Here is an 11,235-nt window from a genome sequence, read left to right on the forward strand (position 1 = left end):
TTTTTTATTAAAAAGATAATTAATGAATTACAAGTCTCACTTGAGTACATGTGAGAAGGTAAGGAATCAGGGGGGTTAAAAATGTTATGCATGATTGAGAAGAGAGACCTGGAGTTACCTTCGTTGGAGCAGATGAGATCAGAGTAGTAGTTTGACTTAGTTACAGCTATTGAGTTTGAGTAGTGAAGAAGATGAGTTTTGTGCATTTCTTTATGAATGGAAAGACCGTTTTTTTTATGTAGGCGTTCAAGTTGGCGACCTTTGGCTTTCATGAGGCGAAGCTCTGATGAGAACCATGGGGCAGAACGTGAAAAAGTAACAGATCGAGTTTTGAGAGGGGCAAGGGAGTTGAGAATATTGCAAAGTCCAGAGTTATAATAAGTGGCAAGGTGGTCCGTAGAAGAAAAGTCAGGGATGGGCAAATTGTCAATATAGGAAGATAGGATGTCTGTATTTATGTTGTTAATATTACGAAAGAAAATCTGGCGGACTGGCTTGATTACAGCCAGACACAGGGAGATATTAAAGGACAAAAGAAAATGATCAGAAATGTGAACATCATCGGCAGAACAATTGAAGGGATTAAGCCAGAGCAGCAAATCAAATCAAGTGAGTGACCTTTTATGTGAGTGGGAAATTCAACATACTGATAGAATCCAAAACTGTCTAAGCAGGAGGTAAAGTCTCTGGTGAGTGGGAGGTTTATATTGTCCATATGAATATTAAAATCACCAAGGAGAATGACATTAGGAGAGAGAGTAGAGAGATGGGTGAGTAGTGTAGAGAATTCGTTTAAAAAGTCACTGTGTGGTTTGGGAGGACGGTAAACTGTGGCAATAACTGTTGGAGTGCGACCAGGCAATTTAAATACAAAGCACTCCATAGTGCGGAAAACTGGAGTGGAAACTGGCAACATCTTCCACTTCTCGCGATAGAGCAGCGCGAGACCTCCCCCGCGGCCAGAGCCACGAGGAAGAGAGTGGTAAACAAACCCAGGTGGAGTGGAGGCGTTGAGCTGGGAGAAGTCATTAGGTTGTTGCCAGGTCTCCGTGAGACAGAGAAAGTCCATCTTACGGTCAATGAGGAGATCCTGGATGAGCTGACCCTTAAATAGTTGTATATCATTGTTTCTCCAAACCATTGTTGAGAAATAATAATTTAAATGCTTTCCTTGTTACATAAATACATAAAACTCAATGTGTTTTAGCACAAAGTGACAGAAAATGAAGCAAGTCACATTAAAGTCACGTTTCAGCTAATGACCCTGCATCAGTGTGGAGAGGCTTGAAATAAATTACAAACTACAAGACACCACCCCCCAACTCTGTAGGGAATAAAAAACTGGCTGATGACCTAAATGTGTTTTACTGTAGATTTGAAAAGAAAACAGAAGACAAAGAAAGCATCAGGCCCAGACGGCATTTCACCCATTTATTTAAAAGCCTGTGTTGACCAGCTGGCCCCAATCTTCACACAGATCACTAGAGCAGTGTGAAGTTCCCTGCTGCTTCAAACACTCCACCATCATCCCTGTCCCAAAGAAACCCAAGATCAAAGGACTTAATGAATTCAGATCCGTCGCTCTGACGTCAGTGGTCATGAAGTCATTTGAGAGACTGGTGTTGGCCCACATGAAGGACATCACTGGACCCTGCTGGATCCCATTCAATTTGCTTATCGAGCTGAGAGGTCTGTGGATGGTGCAGTCAACATGGGATTGCGTCATATCCTGCAACATCTGGACAGACCAGGGGCATATTCAAGGATCCTTTTTGTTGAATTCAGTTTGGCTTTCAACACCATTATCCTAGCTATTCTCCAGACTAAATTAAACTAACTCTCTGCTCCCACCTCTATCTGTCAGTGTATCATCAGCTTTCTGGTGGGAATACATAAATTGTTACAGAATGCATGTTATGGAAATGTGCATATACCACCTCCTGCTGTTGTCTTACACAATCACAAACTTTACCTTGAATACCTCAAATTTACTACACTCATGTGGTCCCGTTTCAGTCTGTTTCTCAAACAAAGCTTTCGTAGGCTTCAGAAGACTTGGAATATAGTCAGATGAAACATTTTCTGATATTTATATGGTATTTTTCAAAGTTTGAAACCTGCAGGCTCCATTCATTTTATATGAATGGGTAATTACTGGGGGTGTAACGATTTATCGTGGTTCAAATATGTGATGATGCGCATCCTGGGGAAGGGATGTTTGTTAATAAAAAAGCATCTGTGCTACGCAAACGTAACGTGGACATACAAATGGAAATCGCTTCATTGCACACAAGGAGCTCTAAAATACGATTTCACACTAGCAGCCACAGGTGATGTGCGATGAGTTCAGCTGAAACGGCAAAAACTGAAACTGAAACCATCAGCGGGAGAGAGACACGCCTTTTCAGTTTGAGAGATCGAGGTTTAATGAGAGTGCCATATAAATCAACTATATATAATACTAAACATTATATATAATAATGCTATGGGTGAATATAATCCAAATGTCACGTCTGATTTGATTTGAAGTATGCCCATTAAATATGTATTTTTGCAAAGAATATTTAGATGTAAACAGACAAATACTATTTTAGAAAATGTTTATCTTAATTTAAAATATTTGATCAGTGACAGTATGTAAGCAGCATATGTTTCAATAATAATTCTGTATTTTCAGTAAGCAGAATTATTAGCTAATATTTCCATTTGGTGTCACCATTTGGAAACATGTATATCTCTGATCGATCATTTAGCACTTTTAAGAACAGTACTTTTAGCTACATTTTTAAGGAAACAATCTTTGCATTCAAAACAGATGGTATTGAAACCAAAAATAGCAAATTACACTTTTCACCACTTCATTAGGTGCTGTCTTCACAGAAATTTCTGTAATTACTACATTCACCATTAATTACAAAAATTTTGTCTGGCCAGCATTGTGGTTAGGTAACCTTGCCCCTTCCCTATGCTGCACTACATCCGGCAAGCAGTGACCACTGAGTGTGTGAAGTGTCCAACAGTCCAGATTCCTGTCCTTAAAAAAGTACAACCTGAATGTATCATGAAAGTAGTCTTATTCCAAGTCTTCCAAAAAATCATTTTCGGTAAAAATCTTGACATCCGTTGTGCATTTATGAGTGCTTTGAGAATAGCTTGTTCACAGTGGCTCACGCATTCATGTTATAACTAAAAAGTGAAAGTTCTCACGTAAAAGCTATCTGAAAAATACAGAAGCAAAATGTATGATACCAATGGCCCTGTCCCAAATGGCAACCAAAGCCATTTTGGTCCTCTTCTCAGTCCACACTTTAGTGACTTGATGCCACATAGACTGATGGGTCATCAGTGTGGACTCATAGAGAGGGCACATAGCGGCCGCGAAGGGGCGCTTAAGAGCCAGGGCCATTAAAAGCCAATATGGACGCTAAGGATGATGTCCCTGTTGAGGTGGAAGATACATACTTGAGTTGGAATGGCATACTACCACCCTATTCTTACTATTTCTGCCATATATATATAAATATGGCAGAAATAGTAAGAAGTTAATAGAATTGTTTGGTAGTATGCTATTCCGACCTTAGCCCCTTTCTTCCAGTGTCCAGCGACAATGAGGCAATACAACAGTTAGGCCACCTAAAGTTTATAAATGGGATTTCCCTGGGTTATTTTTCCAGTAGTTGCATAACCAGGCCCACATCATGGAATATGCATGCTCAGAAAACTCAGATTTTCAAAGGATCGGAATGCCAGTCATTCATTAAATTGAATTATGCTCATCCCGTTTCTTTATTAAAGGGGTCATGAGTCATGACATGCCTTTTTTATTCATTTAAAATGTTCGTTAAGGTGATAATAGTAACGTTTTTTGCACAAAAAAATAGTAATATATTTGTAAAACATGATAATTTTCCACCCTCATTCTGACCCTCTGACAGAAACGCTTGGTTTTGGTGCTGCTTCACCTTTAAGACTTCACAGTAAATGCTCACTCTAATGATTGCCTCTCAGCTCTTGACAGACCTAGGGTGCTTCTTCTTTCTAAAATTGTGCATCCTCGTTTCCTTGCATCCGTTTCCTAGCTCTGCCCTCTTAGGAAACAAGGAAAGGATGCAAGGAAAGGAAACAAGGATGGAGAAATCGAACAAAGATGTAGTTGTAGCGTCACTTAAGAGCGCCATCTCTGCACAGCTTTATAACATCGGATCGCTAGCTATTATGTTGTTAAAACTTGATTTATTCATATATTGATGAAAATTAATAATAGTTTGAGATGCACTGTTGAAGTATGTGACTACAATGGTTTATTTAAACCACAAAGGTTGAACTTGAATTAAAACTGTTGTGTCAGATGCAAAGAGTGAGGAGAATTTGTGCGTGCGTCAAGTGCTTAGACATAAAAGTTTTCCGCATAGGATGCACCCGTGCTTCCTCACCCAAGCGTCCTCAGTAAGCTTCTTCTGTCTTTGGTCCTTGCCTCCTCGTGGTGCATTTGAAGAATTTATATGTCCTTCATGATTCATGATGCCAACATTTAATCACCACTAATATCCCTCACCAACCACCAACCCCACCCTGACCCCAAACGAACACCCCTGTTGTCACATACATTAATAATACACACAAACACAAAACAATAAATAAATAAATTATATATATATATAATTATATATATATATATATATATATATATATATATATATATATATATATATATATGTCACGACTTCCCAACACCTTAAAATAATTGGAATGAAATGAAATTAAATAGAATTAAATAAAAATAAAACAGAGCAGGTAAAAAGTACATAAGCATGAATTTAGTGTGCTCTGCATATATTACAATAAGACTAAACTAGGTTGAAAAATACAATTGACCAAACAAAAGGTTCGGTCATTACTAGAACACAGTTTTTTGGCAAAGCTGTAATTGAATGAAACAGAGAAGTTGTTAAAAAGCAGCATATCAATAATATAATCATACTAGGTAAAACAAAATGGGCCTTAAAGAACAAATTTATCAAGAAGATTGTGCTGACACTGACCAATGGTGCAATTTCAATCACTACAACTCACCTTTTCCCCAATACTATTGAGCATAGTTGATCTTTTTCAGTCATATTGTTTACAAGAGCTTAACTTTGTATCTATTATCTCCAGACTGCAGTTCAACAGAGTTTAAGAGGGTCGTCCTGTAGGTCTGAAACCATGTTGACTGTTCTGGTTCTGTTGTGTCTTGGAGATTTTCTTCTATTCTTCCAGCTCAGAATTCAGCAACCCAAAAACTTCCCCCCTGGACCCACTCTTATTCCATTCTTTGGAAACTTGCTTCAGTTAGACCGCACAAACCCATTAAAGAACGTGGGGGAGGTAAGCACATGAGATTAATGCTGCATTGATTAGCTCAGCGTTATGGATCGCTCTGCAGTCTGTATAATGGTAGGCAGCTACCAGTGGTGTTGAGTGGTCAGAAGGTGATCAGAGAGGCACTGACCACACAGTGGGTGGAGTTTGCTGGCAGACCACACAACATGATAGCCAGCCAGATAACACAGAGAAAAGGTAATGCTAGACTCACATAATACTTAAGAAACCTGTATAATACTCACATAATGCACAGAGAAGATCAAAACTCCTCTTTCTGTGTAGAGCAGAATGATTTGTGTGTTATGGGGTGATCATGGCTCATTTTGGAGAGGGTTGGTGGGATCACCGCTGCTTTGCACTGACCACACTGAGGAACTTTGGACGTGGGAAAATAAGTATGGAACACGGGATTCTGTAGGAGGTCAAATATGTCTGCTCATATCTGGAGGAATCTACTGGTATACACATCACCGGTGTATGATGTGGTATACACACATCTTTATTTTTACAGTCACAAAATATATATTCAAATATGAGAAGCATCTCTTCTGTTCTTTTTCTCTCTATCAGGAAAGACAGTTGACCCTCAACATCTCTTCCACCAAGCTGCTTCAAACATTATTGCCATTATTGTCATTTTTGGGTCACACTTTAATTATCAGGATCAATATTTCCAGAGATTGAGCATAAGCATAGAACAACTTACTAAGATTGCCATTGGGCTTTGGGCAATGGTAAAAACAATGAAAAGTAAACTAGATGACAGATTTTCATCTAGTTTGAGGAGTCAATAGTTGATTTGTTTTTGCCAAAAATATGTGATCTATAGATTTTTTACTCTTTGCCTGTTTATCTTTGAATTGCAGCTCTATGAATTAGTTCCAGGGATAAGGATTTTACCACTACATTCAGGAAAGCTTTTGAGAAATTTGAGCAGAACACATTCTTTAAGTTGTTTGTGAGCATAAAAAGTCACGGGTTGCCGGAGAGCCCACAGACTTCATCTACTGGTACCTGGAGGAGATGTAGAAGGTCATAGATTCACAACTGTTTGTTGTTATTATGCATTTTGATTCAGTTACTAGCAGATCAGTAAGCAGATCATTTTGTTTACATGTACAGAGAGCAGATCGGCACACCATATTTGATGATTCACAGATGGTCACTTTGCTGTTTGATGTGTTTGCTGCTGGAACAGACACAACGTCTAATCAGGCACCTGCAGGGGGCGTTGGGTGCTTGAGCACCTGCCCCTTTGCCCCTTGGTGCCCAAAGTGCCCTTTTGTCAAAGAAAAAATTCCTCTAATTTTTTTTATTTATTAAAGGCCTTTTGTGAATGCCTGCCTATGCCAAATCTAAATATTAGTAAAATGTATGATTAATAATTTAGCCTTAAATAAAATGATCCAGATGATGACCTTTCACCTGACGACGACCTCATCCGACCGGGACTATTCCTCACGCCTTACGGCCGCAGCACGCGCATTTTTTAATTACCGGAAGATATCTTCCGGTAATGAAAGTGGGGATTCATTCCCAGTGAAGTGATTTTGATGTTTATTTACTTATTATTATTATTTTACAAGAACGACGTGAAGAGAGCATGCAGATATGTTGTATATATTGCTGTGTGTAGCCTGTAGAAGTAACGTTACGTTAGCTTGCTGTTTGTGGGAGAAAAGTTTCACTCACAGGCGTCAAGGGGTCTTGACTTTTTTATGCCTTTTGACTAAATTATTATTATTATTTCAGTATTTATTTAAAAAAAATGTAGAGTGCCTTAAAATAATTATCACAACAACACTGATAAGGCTTATACTGATTTTCTCATTCTCTGAATTATCATTATAAAAATAAAACAATTCAGAACAGGATTAAAATAAAATTATATTTTAAATGACAAAAATATTTTCTTTCTACAACAGCAAAGACCACTATTCAGAGACGCTTTAAAGGAGGAGATAATTCCAAATGGGAAATATTGCATGCCTTCCATTGCCTGACAGTCCCAGAGAACTGGAAAACAGCTAGCATTCCAACAGCAGCACTCCAAGCTGTGAAGAAACTGTGCCAGTTCTACAATATTGAAGATGAAGACAAATTGCAGACAGAATTTAAGGTCTTCCATACGTCATACTCATGCCCACCACCAGCCAATGTGTCTTCTATTCTGTCAGTGGTCAAGGAAAACAATGCACATCTAGTTTTCCCCAACATGACTCTGCTGCTGAAGACATATAGCACACTTCCGGTGTCCACAGCAACTGTGGAACATTCCTTCTCAAAACTGAAGCTTGTGAAAACCAAACTTTGCAGCCTTTGCAAAGAGGAGAGATTGTCTGACCTTCTTCTGTTGGCCATTGAGAAGGACATTCCAATAAATGACAATAATGTCATTAACATTTTTAGGGACATGGCCAACAGGAAATTTCTGTTATAAAAGTCTACAAGAACTCATCAACACTTATTGGTAAGATTAATGCTACACTGTGATTTTTAGTAGGTGCCAACAGAATGAACACACACATACACATTTTAGTTTCTTTATTTATATTTTTGATTAGACATAATCAATCAAAATCCAACTACATCTCAGAGTCACAATGCAACTTGAAATCATGATCACAGTATTGTGTACTGTAGACAGACAAGCACACACACACCTCTGTCTATATAGATGTTTGTGTCTCACTCTCACCCCTGCCAAGGCCACCATCATCCTATCCCCCATTAATGTATTTTTTTTTTTTCTCAGATAATTTTACTTTTTTGAATCTGGTATCTTATTTTCTCTACCTGCAGCTCTTGGTGTGCAGCAGCCTCTGTGAGCATCTCCCTGTTATTTTCTTGGAGCAGTCAGCTTTGGCAGGTCAGTGAGCCAGTTCCAAACACTCTCAGCAATCTTTACATCTAAAGATTAACATAACAATTGTTTAATCAGCTAATATATCTCCTATATGTTTGTTGTTTTAATGTCTACAGTCTCTCAGATCAACTCCAGTATTAGCAGCAACAGCAACAACAACAGCAAAGGCAGCATACTCACTCAAGGAATTTAGTAAGATTTTACCAGAACAGGTATCACATTAATGTAAAAAATCTGTTGTATTTGCTGTAAAATAAAACTGCTGTATTTTTTCTGTTTGCTTTGTTTTTGTTTTTATTATATTAATGGAACTCTTGTATTTTTGTAATTCAGTTTTTGCCATCAAAATAGCCACAAATGCTGACATGGCATTAAATAAAACTATACTGTACTGTACGAAACATGGGCCACGTTGATTTTACTATAACGTTTACTATAGTTTTTACTATAACGGCTGTTCTTAATTATTCTGTATAACAGAGAAGAAAAAGCCATCAGGTTGGTACAACTTAAGACAGTTCAGTTTCTAATTATTCTGGACAGAAAATATTTTTTTAACTTTTAAACTTAAAATTGTCTTTTCTGTTCTGTTTCTTTTCCAAAACTGCATCACAGCATTTGCTGCCGTATCAATACAGAATCATCCGTATCGATACGCGAATCAGCAAGGAATGTCTCACGATATATTACTGTATTGATATTTTGAGCACCGCGCTATTTAAAGCCTTGTTCCATGTGCCCCTTTTATACTTTGAGCACCTGCCCCTCCAAAGGTCTCTGCATGGCCCTGCGTCTAATACACTTCACACCTTAACCTTGTATCTGTTGACCCACACTCACATACAGGGTGAGGAATGCTATTATGCAGGAGCAGATCTAGAAATGTTTTTATGAGGTGGCAAGGGGGTGGCATGCAGACTATGAGGGGTGGCAACACCAAAGCAAGCGCCATACATAGTAACTATCAAATTACAAATGTCCATTAATTTGCGATACAACTGCATTTCCACAGTAACCACATAGTAACCATTATGCTACAGATTTGGCAACATTATGTTTTTTTTTTTAGCATTATGAAAAACAAGAAACAAATTGTTTATTTCTAGAGCACAAAGACATTGTGTATTAAACACATCACCAAATTCTAAATGTTCCTAAGCTTCACATATAGAACCAGCAACGTGGACTAAACCACCATATGCAAGGCAAATTTATCAAGTTTTATTACATTTCTTTGTGAAGTGTACCCATGGATGGGAAATGCATGCATATACCATGTTATTCTAGTCCTGTATACCTATCACCTTTGTTACAGCTGGAATAAGCCATTTGAAAGCGAAGATAAACACAATGTTAGGTCTAAATAAAAATAAACTGTAGGGAAATTTGCACTATGGGGGGCAGTGCTGCAAAACTCATGAATATTAATTGTGCTATGCACAGTAAAAAGTATTTTTAATTGCCTGTTTAAATCAACCCAATTCAAGCACCCAAATATTTCAACAATATGGTAATTTAATTTCTACATCTGCCGCTATCAGTCTTGGGATTTTGTTAGTCAGTAGATGAATACACTATGCACAATAAGCACTATGATTAAGAACATGACTGACCGATCTAGTGGTAACCTTTTGCCTTTAGTTTTTAGAGGTTTTGGATTCTAAATTGCCTAAATATGACTTTTTATTTTAATAAAACAAGATTGCATCTTTACGTCAGTGGATAGGTGTTACAATTTCAAAATGCAGCAACAGATGCAGGGAGATTAGAGTAGCGGAAATAAAATCACATTTATTGACAGTTCTGTACATGAAAAACAGCAAACTCTGAAATTCAGACAGTGACAACCACAAACTCTCCGCACCAGCAGTGGGAACCTGGGAAAAAAGGCAATATGACCCTTAGCACCCGTGAATGTGATGACACAGTTCACGAACAACCATCTTCCATCACACAAACCAGCCATGAAACAGTTTATCAGTTTATATAGGTAGGAAACACACTTTGCGCCCCATCAACAATCAGCAATTTGTGCGTTCAGTGCGAGTTTAGGCAGTTTGACATGAATAAACCCCTACACAATGTCTACATCAACTATAATATACTTACATTTATATTTAATACATTTGGATACTTACATTGGGGTGCAGATGGGAGGGCAATGCTTTTTCTTAGGGTGGCATTTGCCACCCTATGCCACCCTGGCAGATCTGCCTCTGCTATTATGACAAAAAAATACACAGACAGACAGTGTTGGGTCTTTAAATTAATTTTTGTTAAGTACGTCGAAGTGGCTTACACTGACACCTAGTGGCCTGGATGCTGCGTCATTCCAACACCAATTTCAAGTCCTTGGAGCTTGTGAACATGTCACATTTGAGGACAGATACTCCATGCCTTAAGTTCAGGCAGTGATTTATGAGGCTCAGTGTTTTTCTGACATCATTCCTCACAGTATGTTTCACACTGCCAGTAGAAACAACAAACTCCAGGGCAACAACTTCCCAAAGGTGACAATTACTATTTTAATAGTAATTACCGTTTTAAATGATGACAAAACAACTGTAGAGTTACAAAAATACTTACCACTGACATACAAGAAAAATCAAGTTTCAAATAACCAAACCCAAACTGTTATGTAATTGTTGCAACTCCTGAAAAGCAGCTTCGTTGTAAAAGGAAGATTGTCAATCTCTTTTTAAAATATCTGTTGCTTTTACAGGGGACAATTATCATCCCCTATCTGTCAGGTGCTCTCAGAGAGGAATTTCAGAGTTTCCCCATGAATTCAACCCTCAAAACTTCTTGAATGTAAAGGGAGAAATTATGTAGCCTGATGCATTTTTGCCTTTTTCTCCAGGTATATTCTACATACAACTTCCATTGGACAGTGTAGATGAGGTTTTCAAATGATTTCCATGTACAATGTATATTTAGCAAAATCACACATTCAGCCATTTAACTGCAGTACTACATCCAATACAGAGGGTAATTATGCTCCAAGC

General features: G+C 38.0%; 1 pseudogene; it reads left to right on the plus strand.

Annotated features, from left to right (window-relative positions):
- The first annotated feature begins 5,205 nt into the window (after nt 1-5,205).
- LOC127655448 (cytochrome P450 2B1-like) lies at nt 5,206-11,143 on the plus strand (annotated as a pseudogene).
- Nucleotides 11,144-11,235: the final 92 nt, after the last annotated feature.

Source organism: Xyrauchen texanus, chromosome 2, assembly GCF_025860055.1.
Source record: "Xyrauchen texanus isolate HMW12.3.18 chromosome 2, RBS_HiC_50CHRs, whole genome shotgun sequence".
NCBI lineage: Eukaryota > Metazoa > Chordata > Actinopteri > Cypriniformes > Catostomidae > Xyrauchen > Xyrauchen texanus.